At 44.0% G+C, this 17,442-nt stretch overlaps 1 long non-coding RNA gene across 1 annotated transcript; it reads left to right on the top strand.

Moving 5' to 3' along the window:
* The first annotated feature begins 246 nt into the window (after positions 1-246).
* LOC127060875 (uncharacterized) lies at positions 247-2,418 on the top strand. The gene is made up of 3 exons (XR_007780247.1): positions 247-1,651; positions 1,852-1,883; positions 1,962-2,418. It is a non-coding gene; the product is annotated as an uncharacterized LOC127060875 (long non-coding RNA).
* The last annotated feature ends 15,024 nt before the right edge of the window (positions 2,419-17,442 follow it).

Genomic DNA, 17,442 nt, shown 5'->3' with positions numbered 1-17,442 from the left:
TGACAAGTCCAGAGGAATCCATCCCAAGGAATGCCAAGGAATCCTGACAAATCCTGAGGAGTTCATCCGGAGAAATCCATCCCAAAGAATCCTGAGGAATGCCAAGGAATCCATCCTGAGGAATCCATCCCAAGGAATGCCAAGGGATCCTGACAAATCCTGAGGAGTTCATCCGGAGAATCCTCCAAGGAATCCTGGAGCCAGAATCCATGGGGAATCCATCCCAAGGAATGCCAGGATCATCCTGAGGAATCCATCCCAAGGAATGCCAAGGGATCCATCCTGAGGAATCCATCCCAAGGAATGCCAAGGGATCCTGAGGAACCCATCTGGATCAATCCCAAGGAATCCCTCCCAAGGAATCCCGAGCCTCCCGTGCCCCAAAGTGCCGGAATCCCTTAATTAATTTGCTAAATTGCTAATTGTGACCTTTGGCCCCGAAGGAGACCGAGAGAGAGGGGGGAAATAAATCTGAAATTCCACCGGAATTCCTCTTCTGATGGCCAGTGGGAACGGAGAGGGATTTAGGGACACAACTCTGGGATAAATCCTGGACTAAATCCGGGATTCAGACCCGTGAGGAGCGCCTGGACGTGGCAGGAAACCTCAAAATCACCCCTTAACCTCATCATTTTTAGGGTTTTTTCCTAATTTTGCTTCCATTTCCCCCTGCCTGGGACGAGCCCCTGCCTCGGGATGGATTTTGGGACACCCCGACCCCGAGCGAGGCTTTGCCCTGGGAACCTCCCAACCTTTTCTACTCCTCCCGTGCCACCAAAATTCAGGATTCACCTCCAAAATAACCCCCAAACCGGGGCAAAAAACCAAACCCAAACCCCCAAATCCAGCAGGAGGTAAATTTCCATTCCCCCCACCACAAATTATGGATTATGGATTTTTTTTTTTTTTCCCCTCCCCCCTTTATTTTTAATTTTCTGCTGCTCCTCAGGTGTTTATCCTGATAATCAAATTTTGGGTGTGTTTTATCCCCTGGCTGGCTCAGCTGTCACTGCTGGTGATTCGAGCCACAGGCAGGGTCTAATTAATATTTTCCTTCTCATCTGCTGGATTTATGGAACAATTACAGATCAATAAGGATGCTTGGTGGCACTCAGACCCCAAACCCGACTTTCTTGCAGCCCCTGGGGGATTTTTTTTTCCTCTGTATTTTATGATATAAAACCACCAAAATGCTCCAGCTGAGTCGTGATCTTGCCCAGATTTGGAAGTTTTATTCCCAAATCAAGAATTTCCCTAAAAATGGCTTCTTTCCCCAAAGTGGGAAGAAAAAGGGAATTTATCACCCTTTTTTTTTTTACCCCAAATCTGATTTCCCTTTGTCATGGTGATGAGTTAATGTGGGTTTTTCTCTGGATTTCACTTTTTTTCCCAATGGTTAAATTTGGAATTATTAATTCCAATCGTTTCAGGCCTGGCTTTTCCTGTTTTTCTGCACATGGGAACAGCAAGATTTTGGGTTTTTTCTCTTCCCCCGCAGCCCCTGGAACTGCTGGGAAACATCCAAGAGTTCTGAAATGCCACAGATTTCAAGAAAAAACCAGATTTTAAAGAGCAAGAACTGTACCAGTCCCCGGGGTTTGTGCTGCAGCTGGGATTTTGGGAGAAAATCCGGATTTAGGGAAGGATTCAGGTGAGAAATCCTTCAAATATTAAAAAAAAAAAATCACTTCAAGGTCATTCATACCCTGAGACCTCTGGGAGTAATTTCACATCCAGGCTTCCTTTTATTTTTTTTTTTTTAAATCTGTTTATTCCCATTAGAAAAATAAATAATAAATCTATTTTTTCCCATTTTTCCCTTTCACCCTGTTCATTCCTCTTTTCCTTCAGGCTGGGAGAAGCTGTGCTAGCAATGCAAACAGGTAGGAGTTAATTAGTTAATTTAATTTAATTTAATTTAATTTAATTTAATTTAATTTAATTTAATTTAATTTAATCAGGGTTAAAGAATCCTCCTTGTTCCATTTCTCTGAGTGGAGAAGCAGCAGATCTGCAATTAGAGATGGAAATATTCCATTTTTATATTTTAAAAAAATCCATTTTTTTTTACAGTTTATTCCATCAATACACGCACACATAAATCACCAATTTTAACAGCAAATAAAGAACAATTTTTAAAACTGTCAAAAAGCGATTTCCACACCAAACAACACCCCCCAAAACAGGGGGAAAATCACCTCAGCCATGCAAATAAACAGATTTTTTTGCAAGCCCAGGTCCCAGGCAGCATCTCGAGCCATAATTACCAGCACTGAGAGCGAGGAGGGAGCAGATTGCTCCAGCAGGGCCCGTGGGTGGAGGAATAAAACCTCAAATAGATGCTCTGAATCTGCATTTTTCCAGGCAGAATTCAGCTCTGGGGGCGAGTGGGAGCAGGGAATTTGGGTTTTAAATGGATTTATTGTGCCTCACTCAGCAGGGAGGGATGGGAATGGTTTAATTTCTTGGGAAGAACCTGGGGGTTTGCTGGGTTTTTTTTGGGGGGATGTTTGTAGGGAAAAGGGGTTTTTAAGGCAGGCTGGAATCACCTGGAGCTGATTTTTCCTCTCCCAAAATGCAGGAATGGGATGAGGAGAGGGCAGAATTCCAGGGTGGGATAATTACCACCACAATCCCCCCAAAAAATGGATTTAAAGGAGTGGGAACACCTGCACATTTCCCTTCAGCTGCCACCAGAGGATCCTGGAGTCACCTCCATCTCCCCCACAATTTTCATGTTGGAAAACCCAACCCTGAACATTTTTCATGCATTTTTCTTCCCTTTTCCCTTTATTTTTCTTCCCTTTTCCCTTTTCCCACCCTGCAAATCCCATTCTTTACCAAGTAGGTCAGGCCAGGCAGGAATTTTTCCCCATTTCCAAGAAAACTCAGCTGAATTTTTCCCTCCTTGATTTCAGCCATCAAACATTGACAGGAGGTTTTGCTAATTTATTTATTTTTTTTTAAAAAAAAAGCTGACAAAATTTCTGACAGAACTCACGCAAACCCTCTTATTTTTTTTTTTTATCCCTGCAAAGAGATGACATCACCAAGGAAAAAAGAGGAGAAAAACTTGAAATTTGTTTTTTTCAGGGCTGCAAGGAGCAGGTTTGGAGGGATAATTGTGGGTTGGGTGCTCTGTGAGGAGCTGCAGGCAGGTTCCTCCCTGGGGCTGCCCTTGAGGGGTTTTTCCATGATTCCTCCTGGTTGCTGGAGGGATTTTAACTCCTCCAGCTGAGGAGGGGACTGCCAGGATAAAGAGAAAATCCAGAATTCCATAATGCAGAGGAAATCCAGGATAATGAGAAAATTGAGAATAATGAGAAAATGCAGAATAAAGAGAAAAATCCAGAATTTCAGAATAATGAGAAAAGCCAGAATAATGAGAAAACCCAGAATTCCATAATACAGAGGAAATCCAGGATAATGAGAAAATCCAGAGTTCCAGAATAAAGAGAAAATCGAGAATAATGAGAAAACCCAGAATAAAGAGGATATTGAGAATAATAAGATTAATCCAGAACTAATGAGAAACCCGAGAATTCCAGAATAAAGAGAAAAATCCAGAATTTCATAATAAAGAGAAAATCCAGAATAATGAGAGAATCCAGAGTTCCAGAATAAAGAGAAAATTGAGAATAATGAGAAAACCCAGAATAATGAGAAACCTCAGAATTCCAGAATAAAGAGAAAAATCCAGAATTCCAGAATAATGAGAAAATCCAGAATTCCAGAATTAAGAGAAAACCCAGAATTTCCTAATAAAGAGAAATCCAGAATAATGAGAAAATCCAGAATGGAAAAACCCAGAATAAAGAGAAAATTGAGAATAATGAGAAAATCCAGAATAATGAGAAAACCCAGAATTCCAGAATAAAGAGAAAAATCCAGAATTCCAGAATAATGAGAAAATCCAGAATTTCATAATAAAGAGAAAACTGAGAATAATGAGAAAATCCAGAATAAAGAAAAAACCTAGAATTCCAGAATAAATAGAAAATCCAGAATAATTGAAAACCCAGAATTCCAGAATAAAGAGAAAACCCAGAATTTCATAATAAAGAGAAAATCCAGAATAAAGAGAAAATCCAGAGAGTTCCAGAATAAAGAGAAAATCCAGAATTCCTGAGTAATGAGAAAATCCAGAATTGTGAGAAAATCCAGAGTTCCAGAATAAAGAGAAAATTGAGAATAATGAGAAAACCCAGAATAATGACAAACCCCAGAATTCCAGAATAATGAGAAAACCTAGAATTCCAGAATAAAGAGAAAGGGAAGGGTTTGGAGCAGTGGGAATGGAGCTGGGAAGGGTTTGGAGCAGTGGGAATGGAGCTGGGAAGGGTTTGGAGCATTGGGAATGGAGCTGGGAAGGGTTTGGAGCACTGGGAATGGAGCTGGGAAGGGTTTGGAGCAGTGGGAATGGAGCTGGGAAGGGTTTGGAGTGTTGGGAATGGAGCTGGGAAGGGTTTGGAGCACTGGGAATGGAACTGGGAAGGGTTTGGAGCAGTGGGAATGGAGCTGGGAAGGGTTTGGAGCAGTGGGAATGGAGTTGGGAAGGGTTTGGAGCAGTGGGAATGGAGCTGGGAAGGGTTTGGAGCATGGGAATGGAGCTGGGAAGGGTTTGGAGCAGTGGGAATGGAGCTGGGAAGGGTTTGGAGCATTGGGAATGGAGCTGGGAAGGGTTTGGAGCATGGGAATGGAGCTGGGAAGGGTTTGGAGCATTGGGAATGGAGCTGGGAAGGGTTTGGAGCATTGGGAATGGAGCTGGGAAGGGTTTGGAGCAGCGGAATGGAGCTGGGAAGGGTTTGGAGCGATGGCGAATGGAGCTGGGAATGGAGCTGGGAAGGGTTTGGAGCATTGGGAATGGAGCTGGGAAGGGTTTGGAGCAGTGGGAATGGAGCTGGGAAGGGTTTGGAGCATGGGAATGGAGCTGGGAAGGGTTTGGAGCATTGGGAATGGAGCTGGGAAGGGTTTGGAGCATGGGAATGGAGCTGGGAAGGGTTTGGAGCATGGGAATGGAGCTGGGAAGGGTTTGGAGCAGTGGGAATGGAGCTGGGAAGGGTTTGGAGCATTGGGAATGGAGCTGGGAAGGGTTTGGAGCATTGGGAATGGAGCTGGGAAGGGTTTGGAGCATGGGAATGGAGCTGGGAAGGGTTTGGAGCAGTGGGAATGGAGCTGGGAAGGGTTTGGAGCAGTGGGAATGGAGCTGGGAAGGGTTTGGAGCAGTGGGAATGGAGCTGGGAAGGGTTTGGAGCATGGATGGGGGAAGTGGAGCTGGGATGGGAAGGGTTTGGAGCATTGGGAATGGAGCTGGGAAGGGTTTGGAGCATTGGGAATGGAGCTGGGAAGGGTTTGGAGCAGTGGGAATGGAGCTGGGAAGGGTTTGGAGCAGTGGGAATGGAGCTGGGAAGGGTTTGGAGCATGGGAATGGAGCTGGGAAGGGTTTGGAGCATTGGGAATGGAGCTGGAAGGGTTTGGAGCATGGGAATGGAGCTGGGAAGGGTTTGGAGCATTGGGAATGGAGCTGGGAAGGGTTTGGAGCAGTGGGAATGGAGCTGGGAAGGGTTTGGAGCATTGGGAATGGAGCTGGGAAGGGTTTGGAGCATGGGAATGGAGCTGGGAAGGGTTTGGAGCAGTGGGAATGGAGCTGGGAAGGGTTTGGAGCAGTGGGAATGGAGCTGGGAAGGGTTTGGAGCATTGGGAATGGAGCTGGGAAGGGTTTGGAGCATTGGGAATGGAGCTGGGAAGGGTTTGGAGCAGTGGGAATGGAGCTGGGAAGGGTTTGGAGCAGTGGGAATGGAGCTGGGAAGGGTTTGGAGTGTTGGGAATGGAGCTGGGAAGGGTTTGGAGCAGCAGGAATGGAGCTGGGAAGAGTTTGGAGCATTGGGAATGGAGCTGGGAAGAGTTTGGAGCAGTGGGAATGGAGCTGGGAAGGGTTTGGAGCATTGGGAATGGAGCTGGGAAGGGTTTGGAGCATGGGAATGGAGCTGGGAAGGGTTTGGAGCATTGGGAATGGAGCTGGGAAGGGTTTGGAGCATTGGGAATGGAGCTGGGAAGGGTTTGGAGCATGGGAATGGAGCTGGGAAGGGTTTGGAGCATTGGGAATGGAGCTGGGAAGGGTTTGGAGCATTGGGAATGGAGCTGGGAAGAGTTTGGAGCATTGGGAATGGAGCTGGGAAGGGTTTGGAGTGTTGGGAATGGAGCTGGGAAGAGTTTGGAGTGTTGGGAATGGAGCTGGGAAGGGTTTGGAGTGTTGGGAATGGAGCTGGGAAGAGTTTGGAGTATTGGGAATGGAGCTGGGAAGGGTTTGGAGCAGCAGGAATGGAGCTGGGAAGAGTTTGGAGCATTGGGAATGGAGCTGGGAAGGGTTTGGAGTGTTGGGAATGGAGCTGGGAAGAGTTTGGAGCAGCAGGAACGAGCCCATCCATGAGTGCTGGACATCAGCACTGCTTTGCCCGTTGGATTTGTCGATTTAATTCCCTTTTCCAGCCTGAACAATTCCATGATTCAACCATTCCATGAGTCCAACCCAAAAGCTTGAAGGAATTTTCACTTTAATTCAGATTTTTTTTTTACTTTTTTGGCATTTCCTTAGCACAGACCAGGCCGTTTTCCCTCCTTGACCAGCACACCATCCTTGGGAAGAATTAAATCCCCACCAACCCTGGATTTCCTGGGTGTTTTTTCCATGGAAAAATCTTTTCCATGGAAGCTGAGAAGATCCTAAAGCAGAGCTCCCCGTGGCTCCAGTGGGTGATTATCCCGAGCTGGGCTGACAGCTTCCCATCTGTTTGGGGCTGGATGCTGCATCTTAAAGAGCAGGAGGGAGGAGAAGCAGCAATTCCAGCAGGAGGAGACCGGCTTGGGATGCTCCTGAATATCAGGAATAAACTGCTTTGGGGGGGGTTGGTCTCTGTTTGTGTGCAGAGCTGGAATTCCCAGGAATACACTGAATTTTGGAGTTAATCTCTGCAGAGTTGGAATTCTCAGGAATACACTGATTTTTGGGGGGCTGTTTATGTGTAGAGCTGGAATTCCCAGGAATACACTGAATTTTGGGACTGATTTCTGCAGAGCTGAAATTCCCAGGAATTTTCTGATTTTTTTGGGCGGTCTTGCAGAGCTGGAATTCCAGGGACTCACTGATATTTTTGGGAGCACTTTAGTGCAGAGCTGGAATTCTCAGGAATACACTGAATTTTTGGGGGGCTGTTTATGTGTAGAGCTGGAATTCCCAGGAATACACTGAATTTTGGGGGTTGATCTCTGCAGAGCTGGAATTCCCAGGAATACACTGAATTTTTGGGGGCTGTTTATGTGTAGAGCTGGAGTTGTCAGGCAAACACTGATTTTTTTGGGGCTGATCTCTGTGTGCAGAGCTGGAATTCCCAGGAATACACTGAATTTTGGGACTGATTTCTGCAGAGCTGAAATTCCCAGGAATTTTCTGATTTTTTTGGGCTGGTCTCTTTGCAGAGCTGGAATTCCCAGGGACTCACTGATATTTTTGGGAGCACTTTAGTGCAGAGCTGGAATTCCCAGGAATACACTGAATTTTGGGGGTTGATCTCTGCAGAGCTGGAATTCTCAGGAATACACTGAATTTTGGGGGGCCGTTTGTGTGTAGAGCTGGAATTTTTAGGAACACACTGAATTTTGGGGCAGATCTCTGCAGAGCTGGAATTGTCAGGCAAATCCTGATTTTTGGAGCAGAACTCTGTGTGCAGAGCTGGAATTTTCAGGAATACACTGAATTTTGGGGCAGATCTCTGCAGAGCTGGAGTTGTCAGGAATACACCAATTTTTTGGGGGGGATTGTTACGTGCAGAGCTGGAATTTTTAGGAATACCCTGATTTTTGGGGCAGATCTCTGCAGATCTGGAATTTTCAGGAATACACGGATTTTTGGGGCTGATTCCTGCAGATCTGGAATTGTCCAAGGCCAGGTTGGAGCCACCTGGGGTGGTGGGAGCTGTCCCTGCCCTGGGGTGGGGTGAGCTTTGAGGTCCCTCCCAGCCCAAATCCTCCTGGGATTGCAGAACTCCACAGATCCAGGTGGAAAAATGGACTCGGGGAGGATTTTGGGATTTGGGATTTGGGATCCTTTCCAAGCCAAACCATTCCAGGATTTGGGATTTGGGATCCTTTCCAAGCCAAACCATTCCAGTATTTTGGGATTTGGGATCCTTTCCACACCAAACCATTCCAGGATTTTGGGATTTGGGATCCTTTCCACACCAAACCATTCCAGGATTTTGGGATTTGGGATCCTTTCCAAGCCAAACCATTCCAGGATTTTGGGATTTGGGATCCTTTCCACCCAAACCATCCCAGGATTTTGGGATTTGGGATCCTTCCACACCAAACCATTCCAGGATTTGGGATTGGGATCCTTTCCACACCAAACCATTCCAGGATTTTGGGATTTGGGATCCTTTCCAAACCAAACCATTCCAGGATTTTGGGATTTGGGATCCTTTCCACCCAAACCATTCCAGGATTTTGGGATTTGAGATCCTTTCCACCCAAACCATCCCAGGATTTTGGGATGGAATTTGGGATCCTTTCCAAGCCAAACCATCCCAGGATTTTGGGATTTGGGATCCTTTCCAAGCCAAACCATTCCAGGATTTTGGAATTTGGGATCCTTTCCAAGCCAAACCATTCCAGGATTTTGGGATTTGGGATCCTTTCCACCCAAACCATTCCAGGATTTTGGGATGGAATTTGGGATCCTTTCCAAGCCAAACCATCCCAGGATTTTGGGATTTGGGATCCTTTCCAAACCAAACCATTCCAGGATTTGGGATTTGGGATCCTTTCCAAACCAAACCATCCCAGGATTTTGGGATTTGGGATCCTTTCCAAACCAAACCATCCCAGGATTTGGGATTTGGGATCCTTTCCAAACCAAACCATCCCAGGATTTTGGGATTTGGGATCCTTTCCCACCCAAACCATTCCAGGATTTGGGATTTGAGATCCTTTCCACACCAAACCATTCCAGGATTTGGGATTTGGGATCCTTTCCAAGCCAAACCATTCCAGGATTGGGATCCTTTCCACCCAAACCATTCCAGGATTTGGATTTGAGATCCTTTCCACACCAAACATTCCAGGATTTGGGATTTGAGATCCTTTCCACCCAAACCATTCCAGGATTTGGGATTTGAGATCCTTTCCACACCAAACCATTCCAGGATTTTGGGATTTGGGATCCTTTCCAAGCCAAACCATTCCAGGATTTTGGGATTTGGGATCCTTTCCACACCAAACCATTCCAGGATTTTGGGATTTGGGATCCTTTCCACACCAAACCATTCCAGGATTTGGGATTTGGGATCCTGTCCAAGCCAAACCATTCCAGGATTTTGGGATTTGGGATCCTTTCCACCCAAACCATTCCAGGATTTTGGGATTTGGGATCCTTTCCACCCAAACCATTCCAGGATTTTGGGATTTGGGATCCTTTCCACCCAAACCATTCCAGGATTTAGGATTTGGATCCTTTCCAAGCCAAACCATTCCAGGATTTTGGGATTTGGGATCCTTTCCAAGCCAAACCATTCCAGGATTTTGGGATTTGGGATCCTTTCCACCCAAACCATCCAGGATTTGGGATTTGGGATCCTTTCCACACCAAACCATTCCAGGATTTGGGATCCTTTCCACACCAAACCATTCCAGGATTTGGGATCCTTTCCACGCCAAACCATTCCAGGATTTGGGATTTGGGATCCTTTCCACCCAAACCATTCCAGGATTTTGGGATTTGGGATCCTTTCCACACCAAACCATTCCAGGATTTTGGGATTTGAGATCCTTTCCACCCAAACCATCCCAGGATTTTGGGATTTCCCCCCTCCTGAACCAAACCTGGAATTTCCCGCAGCATTCCCAGCTGCTCCCAGGGTGGGTGAGACAAAGGAGGCCCCAAATCTCAGATTTTGGGATAATTTGGGTTTTTGAGGTTTCCCCCAGCCCGGCTCACAAACCCTGGGTGGATCCGAGAGGAGAAAACCAAACCCGGGGATGGGGCAGCCTGGGGTGTAATTAACCCGGGCTGTTAATTACCCCAATCACTGCAGGGCTGGGGGGGCAGCTCTGGGGGGGGAGGGGGGAACCTCAGGGGATCCTGAAAGTTCTCTCAGCTGTGCCAGGGCACTGAGGGGGATAAAGGGATAAACAAATAAAATAAAATAAAATAAATAAAATACATAAAATAAAATAAAATAAAATATAAATAAAAAAAAAGAAAATAAAAAATAAAATAAAACAAATTAAATAAAATAAATAAAAACTAAAATAAAATAATAAAATAAAAAAATTTAAAATAAAATAAAATAAAATGTAAATAAAATAAAATAAAATAAAATAAAATAAATAAATAAAATAAAATAAATAAAATAAATTAAAAAATAAAATAAAATAAAAGAAAAGAAAAACTAAAATAAAATAAAAACTAAAATAAAATAATAAAAGAAAATAAAAACTAAAATAAAATAAAATAAAATTTAAAATAAAATAAAATAAAATAAAATGAATAAAATAAAATAAATAAAATAAATAAAAAATAAAATAAAAATAAAAAATAAAATAAATAAAATAATAAATAAAATAAAATAAAATAAATAAAATAAAATAAAATAAAATAATAAATAAAATAAAATAAAATTAAATTAAATTAAATAAATAAATAAAATAAAAAATAGATAATAATAAATATCCAATAAATAATAAAATAAATATATAATAATAGAATAAAGTAATAAAATAAAATATTAATAAAATAAAAGAAACTATAAATAAAATAATAAAACTAAACATGCAATAATGAAGATACAATAAATAATAAAATAAATATCTAGAATAATAGAAGAAAGTAAATAAAGTAAATAAATAAAATAAAATAATAAAAATAAAGATACCACATTAAAATAGACAATAAATAATAAATTAAATAATAAAATAAAATAATAAAATAATTAAAATAATAAATTAAATAATAAAATAATATTTGAATAATAGAATAAGGTAAATAAATAACTAAAGGGTAATAAATAAATAAGAAATAATCAAAATAATCAAAATTAAAATAATAAAAATAAATATATAATATTGAAATATACAATAAATAAGAAAACTAAAATAATAAAATAAATATCTAGAATAATAGAGTAAAGTAATAAATAAATAAATAAATAAAATTTATTACTCCAGGGTAATAAATAAATAAATAGATAAATGATAAAAAAATAAATAATAAAAACAAAGATATTATTATAAAATAGACTATAAATAATAAATTAAATAAGAAAATAAATATCTAGAATAACAGAATAAGGTAATTAAATAAATAAATAAATATCTTTGTTTATTTGATTCTCCCCCCAAATGGAATTTCTGGTAATTTGGGAAAAATATTAAAATACTGGGGAAAAACTAAAAATACTGGGGAAAAAAAACACTGGAGAAAACATTAAAAAACTGGGGAAAAATAAAAATGCTGTGGAAAAAATACAAATACTGGGGGAAAAAAAATGCTGGGGGAAAAATTAAAATACTGGGGAAAACATTAAAAAATGCTGGGGAAAAAAAGATAAATACAGGGGAAAATTTCCTTCTGAGCAGCTGCAGGGCTCTGCTGCCATCGTATGGAGCTGCCTTTGGAGCAGCAGGGAGGGAAAGCTCCCGCAGGAGCTGCAGCTGCAGCCCTGCAGAACCCTGCAGCTGCAGCCCTGCAGGACTCTGCAGCTGCAGCCCTTCAGAACCCTGCAGCTGCAGCCCTGCAGAACCCTGCAGCTGCAGCCCTGCAGGACTCTGCAGCCCTTGCAGCCCTGCAGAACCCTGCAGCTGCAGCCCTGCAGAACCCTGCAGCTGCAGCCCTGCAGGACTCTGCAGCTCCTGCAGCAGAATTGATCAAAATCGATGAATAAATGAAATTTCGAGTTGATTTAAGGCAGTCTGGGCAGGGATGGTGAAGGAAGCTCGGGGTGGTTGCACAGGGCAGGGAGCAGAGCTGCTTCCAACAGCTCCCAGGGGACAATTCCACAGTGCTGGCATGGTCTGGGGGGAAGGGACCTTGGAGGTGCTGCCAGTCCAGCCCTGCCACCATCCCAGGGGGCTCCAAACCTGTCCAAGGTGGCCTGGGCACCGCCAGGAGGGTGGGGAGAGGGAGGGGAAGGGTGGAGATGGGAGATGGAAATGAAAAATGGAGATGAGGGTGGAGATGAGGGATGGAGATGAGGGATGGAGATGAGGGATGGAGATGAGGGATGGAGATGAGGGTGGAGATGAGGGATGGAGATGAGGGTTCAGATGAGGAATGGAGATGAGGATGAGGATGAGATGAGGGATGGAGATGAGGGTTGGAGATGAGGGATGGAGATGAGGGATGGAGATGAGGGATGGAGATGAGGGATGGAGATGAGGGATGGAGATGAGGGATGGAGATGAGGGATGGAGATGAAGGTTGAGGATGAAAGTTGGAGATGAGGGATGGAGATGAGGGTTCAGATGAGGAATGGAGATGAGGGATGGAGATGAGGGTTGGAGATGAAAAATGGAGATGACGGTTGAGGATGAAGGTTGGAGATGAAGGTTGGAGATGAAAAATGGAGGTGAGGGATGGAGATGAAGGCTAAAGATGATGGCTGAAGATGAAGGCTGAAGGTTGGAGATGAGGGTTGGAGATGAAAAATGGAGATGAGGGTTCAGATGAGGAATGGAGATGAGGGATGGAGATGAGGGTTGGAGATGAAGGTTGGAGATGAAGGTTGAGGATGAAGGTTGGAGATGAAGGTTGGAGATGAAGTTTGGAGATGAGGTTTGGAGATGAGGTTTGGAGATGAAGGTTGGAGATCAGATTTTGAGATGAAAAATGGAAATGAGGGTTGGAGATGAGGTTTGGAGAAAAAGGCTGAAGATGAAGGTTGGAGATGAGAAATGGAGATGAAGGCTGAGGATGAAGGTTGAAGATGACAGTTGGAGATAAATGTTGGAGATGAAGGTTGAGGATGAAGGTTGGAGATGAGGGATGGAGATGAAGGCTGAAGGTTGGAGATGAGGGTTGGAGATGAAAAATGGAGATGAGGGTTCAGATGAGGAATGGAGATGAAGGTTAGAGATGAAGGTTGGAGATGAAGACTGAAGATGAAGGTTGGAGATGAGCATTGGAGATGAAGGTTGGAGATGAAGGTGGAGATGAGAAATGGAGATAAAGGTTGGAGATGAGGGTTGGAGATGAAGGTTGAAGATGAAGGTTGAGGATGAAGGTTGGAGATGAGGATCGGAGATGGGTTTGGTGGCTCTGGGCTCAGGCAGAACCACTGTGCAGGGTGTGGGGTTTTAGGCTCACAGGCCAGAGTCCTACAGAGAAACCCAGAGCTCTGCAGGTGCCCTGTGCTCCCATGCCAGGGTGACTCCTGGGGGATCACACTTGTGACACCCCAAAACCCAGGGACACCCCAAAACCCAGTGACACCCAACACACCTGTGGAACCCCACACCTGTGACACCCCAAAACCCAGTGACACCCCAAAACCCAGTGACACCCAACACACCTGTGGAACCCCACACCTGTGACACCCCAAAACCCAGTGACACCCAACACACCTGTGGAACCCCACACCTGTGACACCCCAAAACCCAGTGACACCCAACACACCTGTGGAACCCCACACCTGTGGAACCCCACTCTGGCAGCACCCACACCTGTGGCACCCCACGTCCAAGGTACCCACACACCTGTGGCACCCCACACACCTGAGCCTCCCCGCCCCAGGACACGCCCACACCTGCCCTACCCCACCCACCCCACCCCTCGGGGCAGGGCCAGCCCTGAGGACACCAGGTCACCCCTGGGACCCCCGATGTCCCCTCGCCCCAAATCCCACCAGCTCCCTCATTGATTATTCATTAGGGGGCGTGGCTGAACGGGCGCGTTGCAGGCGGTGGCGCGCTTCCCGTTATGGCGAAGGGGCGTGGCTTTATTTAAATATTCATGAGATGGGCGGGAACAGCGCGGGCGGGAAAAGCCGCGCGCGAGCCGCTCACGCCCCGCCCCCTTCCCCTCCCCCTCCCCCGCGCGCCCATAGGGGCCGCGGGCAAAAAGGCGGGAAAAATCGTAATTAGCCAAAATTCGCATAAATTCGCCTAAAAAGGCAAAAAGTTGCCAATAACACGAACGAAACACCGCTGAAGGGGCGCGCTGTTGCTGCCTGTGATCATTTCCTCCCTCCAACGCGTCTGTGGCCGCATTGGCAGCGACCAAATCGAAACTTGCCGTGTTGGTTTTTCAATATTTGCCGACATTTCTGAGGCTCCCAAACACAGCTGTGCTGCCTGTACACACCCGCCTCTGCTCCTAGGACCACAACCCCTTTTAACCCCAATAGGTAGCAACATTTGACTGAAATAAGGCTTTGAAGAGTTGAATTTTAATAATAATAATAATTTTAATAATGGTGATTTGGGGTTTCTTTCCCCCTCAGGGACACGGGGTTCGGTGACCCCACACCCCCATCACCGCTGCTCCCTCAGAGCTCGCTGTGGGCGCCGGCCGGGGGTGTTTGTGGAGAGGGGGTTTCCGTGAGGTAAAAAACGGCTGATAAAGTGTTTTATGTGAGTACCATCAACTGGGAGACATCCTCTATTAATTTTATGGAGCTTTTGGGGTGCAGATCCCCCATTTCAGCCCTTTAGCCACGAAGTTTGGTAGCTTGGGGGAGAGGGGTCATGGCGGAGGACACAGCCCGGCCCATCCTTTGGCCTAAAGGTCATTGCCCGTCCAAATCTGACCCAAAAACACAGGTAAAAGGCCAAAAATGACAAAAAATAACCCATTTCATCTATTATTGAAACCAAGGAGCAAATCCAGGCTGGAGTGAGGGAAAAAGGGACCATTTTTAGTGTTTTCCCCCTCTGTTGGGAGCCAGCCCCTCACAATAACCCAGCCACCATCATCAAGGCCAGGAACCCTCAGCTCTGCTTTATGCTCACATTATTCTCCAATTTAAGAGGTTCTGGGACCAACTTGCACCCTCAGTCTTACACAGAGCCTTTATCATACATAGAACCACTCTTTTTAAACAAAAATTTTCAGCGTAGGTTAAAAGAAACAAGGTAACTCCATGGGAGCACTCAGTGCTCTAAGGTTTGTCATCCCCCACTTCAGTTTATACTTGAAAATGGTTATTTTATTTACTTCTATTTTCTTCCACTCTCTTTTATTTCCTTTTTATACCACAAAAGACAAGAGAAAATCGGGAAAACCAAATGAAAAGCCCCATGGGGTTAATATTCAAAGCCACTGGGTTTATGCTGGTGGTGATGAGGAAGGGAAAGGGAAACATCCCAAACCAATCTCCAGAGTAAACACCTTTTTTGCAATAAATGTTTGCCAAATGCTAACACAGGGCTCCGAGAAATATCAGGACTAAATTGCATCCATTAGCAGGAGTTTAGCAACTGCTTAAGGCCGAGGTGGGTGGAAGTTGATGCTTTCTGCCTTGTAAACAAATTAGTTCATAGCCACAAATAAGATGAGCCCTCTTAGCTAATATTATGAGTTTAGCTTGTTAAATATTTAACGTTTACCTTTCAATTTCCAGTGTGGATTAAGCAGTTCTCCAAACACTGATGTCCCAGCAGCAGATGGAGATGCACAGCCCATTGCCCCTCTATGGCTCAAATCCCTAAGAAATAAATTAAAAAAACCCAGTTAAGACAAAGAAGAAGCAAATGGGAGCTTTCAGGAAAAGCTTTAAAACTGTTTGCACTCATTTTTATTTAGACTAATTTTATCTAGCCCTGCTCTGCATTAAAACAATGATAATCAATTTAACTTTGACCACATTGGACAGAAACAAATATTAGACAAATCCTTGCCAAAAACCTTGATGGTAGCAAAATATTTTTTCCTTCCACAGCTGGAAAGCCAAGGTAAGATTTTTAAAAAAAAACCACTGAAAGATCCTACAAATCCCCACAGTTCCAGACAGAAAAGAGAGTGGAGAGAGAAGAAAGTATCTTAGCATTGCAACTTTATTTCAACAGCCTGGATCAGAAATCTGCACCAGATTTGGCCAAATTTAGTGGTGCCTGGTCATAAGCAGGGAATGGGCTGATTTTTATGTGACACAGCAGGAATTTATATGGAATCCACAATTCTGTGTGTAAAAATCCTTTATATAGATATATAGATATATAGATATAGAGATATGATAGATAGATAGATAGATAGATATAGATAGATAGATAGATAGATAGGATAGATAGATAGATAGATGATAGATGATGATAGATAGTGATAGATGATGATAGATAGATAGACGGTTTTTAGAAGGTAAGCTTTTTAATAATTTATTTATGGATGATTTTTCTTCAAGGTCTCTTATCATTTTTCCCTCCTAAAATCCTAAACCCACTCATTTTAGCAGCAGCCACATTTCCTCCCAAGCCCTGTGAAAATGTTCTGCTGCTTTTGCAAACCTGAACTATCCTACAGGTAAATTAGAAACCTTCCAAATGGCATTAAAAAATCCCTTAAATATCCAATTCCCAGATCCCAAATTCCCCAGTTTCTCAGCACAGCCAGAGCCCCCATGGTGGGCAGGGCGGTTTCCCCCCGTGGGATATCAGGAGCTGTTGGATAATGGACAGGGAGGATGTTTGGGGTTTGGTTTTTGGCATTTTGGACATTTTTAATGGCGGGGGCAGTTCCCTCTGCTGGTGGCTGGGCTGTGGCGCTGCGGCTTGGGCAGGATCCAGGGATATTCCTGGAATGCTGGGATCCCTTGGCAGTGCCCGCCGAGCCTCAGCTGCTGGGATCAGGATCAGCACCAATCTCTGCTGGAACAGGAATTTAACACACAGCAACCCCCAGTGCTGCCCGACATGGTGAGCTGTGGCTGCTCCAGACACTCAAACCCCAGAAGGAGAAGCAAATAATCTGATTTATTGATCCTTTCAGAGCTCCTTTCCAGCCCCTCGTGGTTTTGGAGAAGCACTGACATTTTCACGGGGCAATGCTGCATCGTTTATTTTTATATCGTGTATTTAATTATTTTTACATGATGTATTTTTATACATTAAATTGAGCCTTGCTTAACTCGGTGCTGCAGGACAAGAAGGGTTTGAAGCATCACTTGGGTGCTTTTAATCTTTGGTTGGGTCGTGCACAATCAGAAATTATCCCTCCAAGGAATGGTGATGATCCTTTCAATAACAGCCCTGGAATTTTGGTCTTCTGTTGAATAATTAGTGCGACAATTAATAGTGATGTTGCTAATTATTCTCACATGGAATTCCACAAAAATTCCCCTCCAGAGCTGTTTCCTTCACTTTCTGTGCCCTCAGTGCTTTTGTCTCCTCCTCCCCCAAAATCAGCTGAACCCTCAAATTCCCCAGATGTTATTTACACATTTCAACACACTAAATTAT

The sequence above is a fragment of the Serinus canaria genome, chromosome 27 (genome assembly GCF_022539315.1).
Source record: "Serinus canaria isolate serCan28SL12 chromosome 27, serCan2020, whole genome shotgun sequence".
In the NCBI taxonomy this organism is placed as follows: Eukaryota; Metazoa; Chordata; class Aves; order Passeriformes; family Fringillidae; genus Serinus; species Serinus canaria.
The sequence above is the reverse complement of the archived record's forward strand: the minus strand, read 5'-3'. Positions and strand labels throughout refer to the sequence as shown.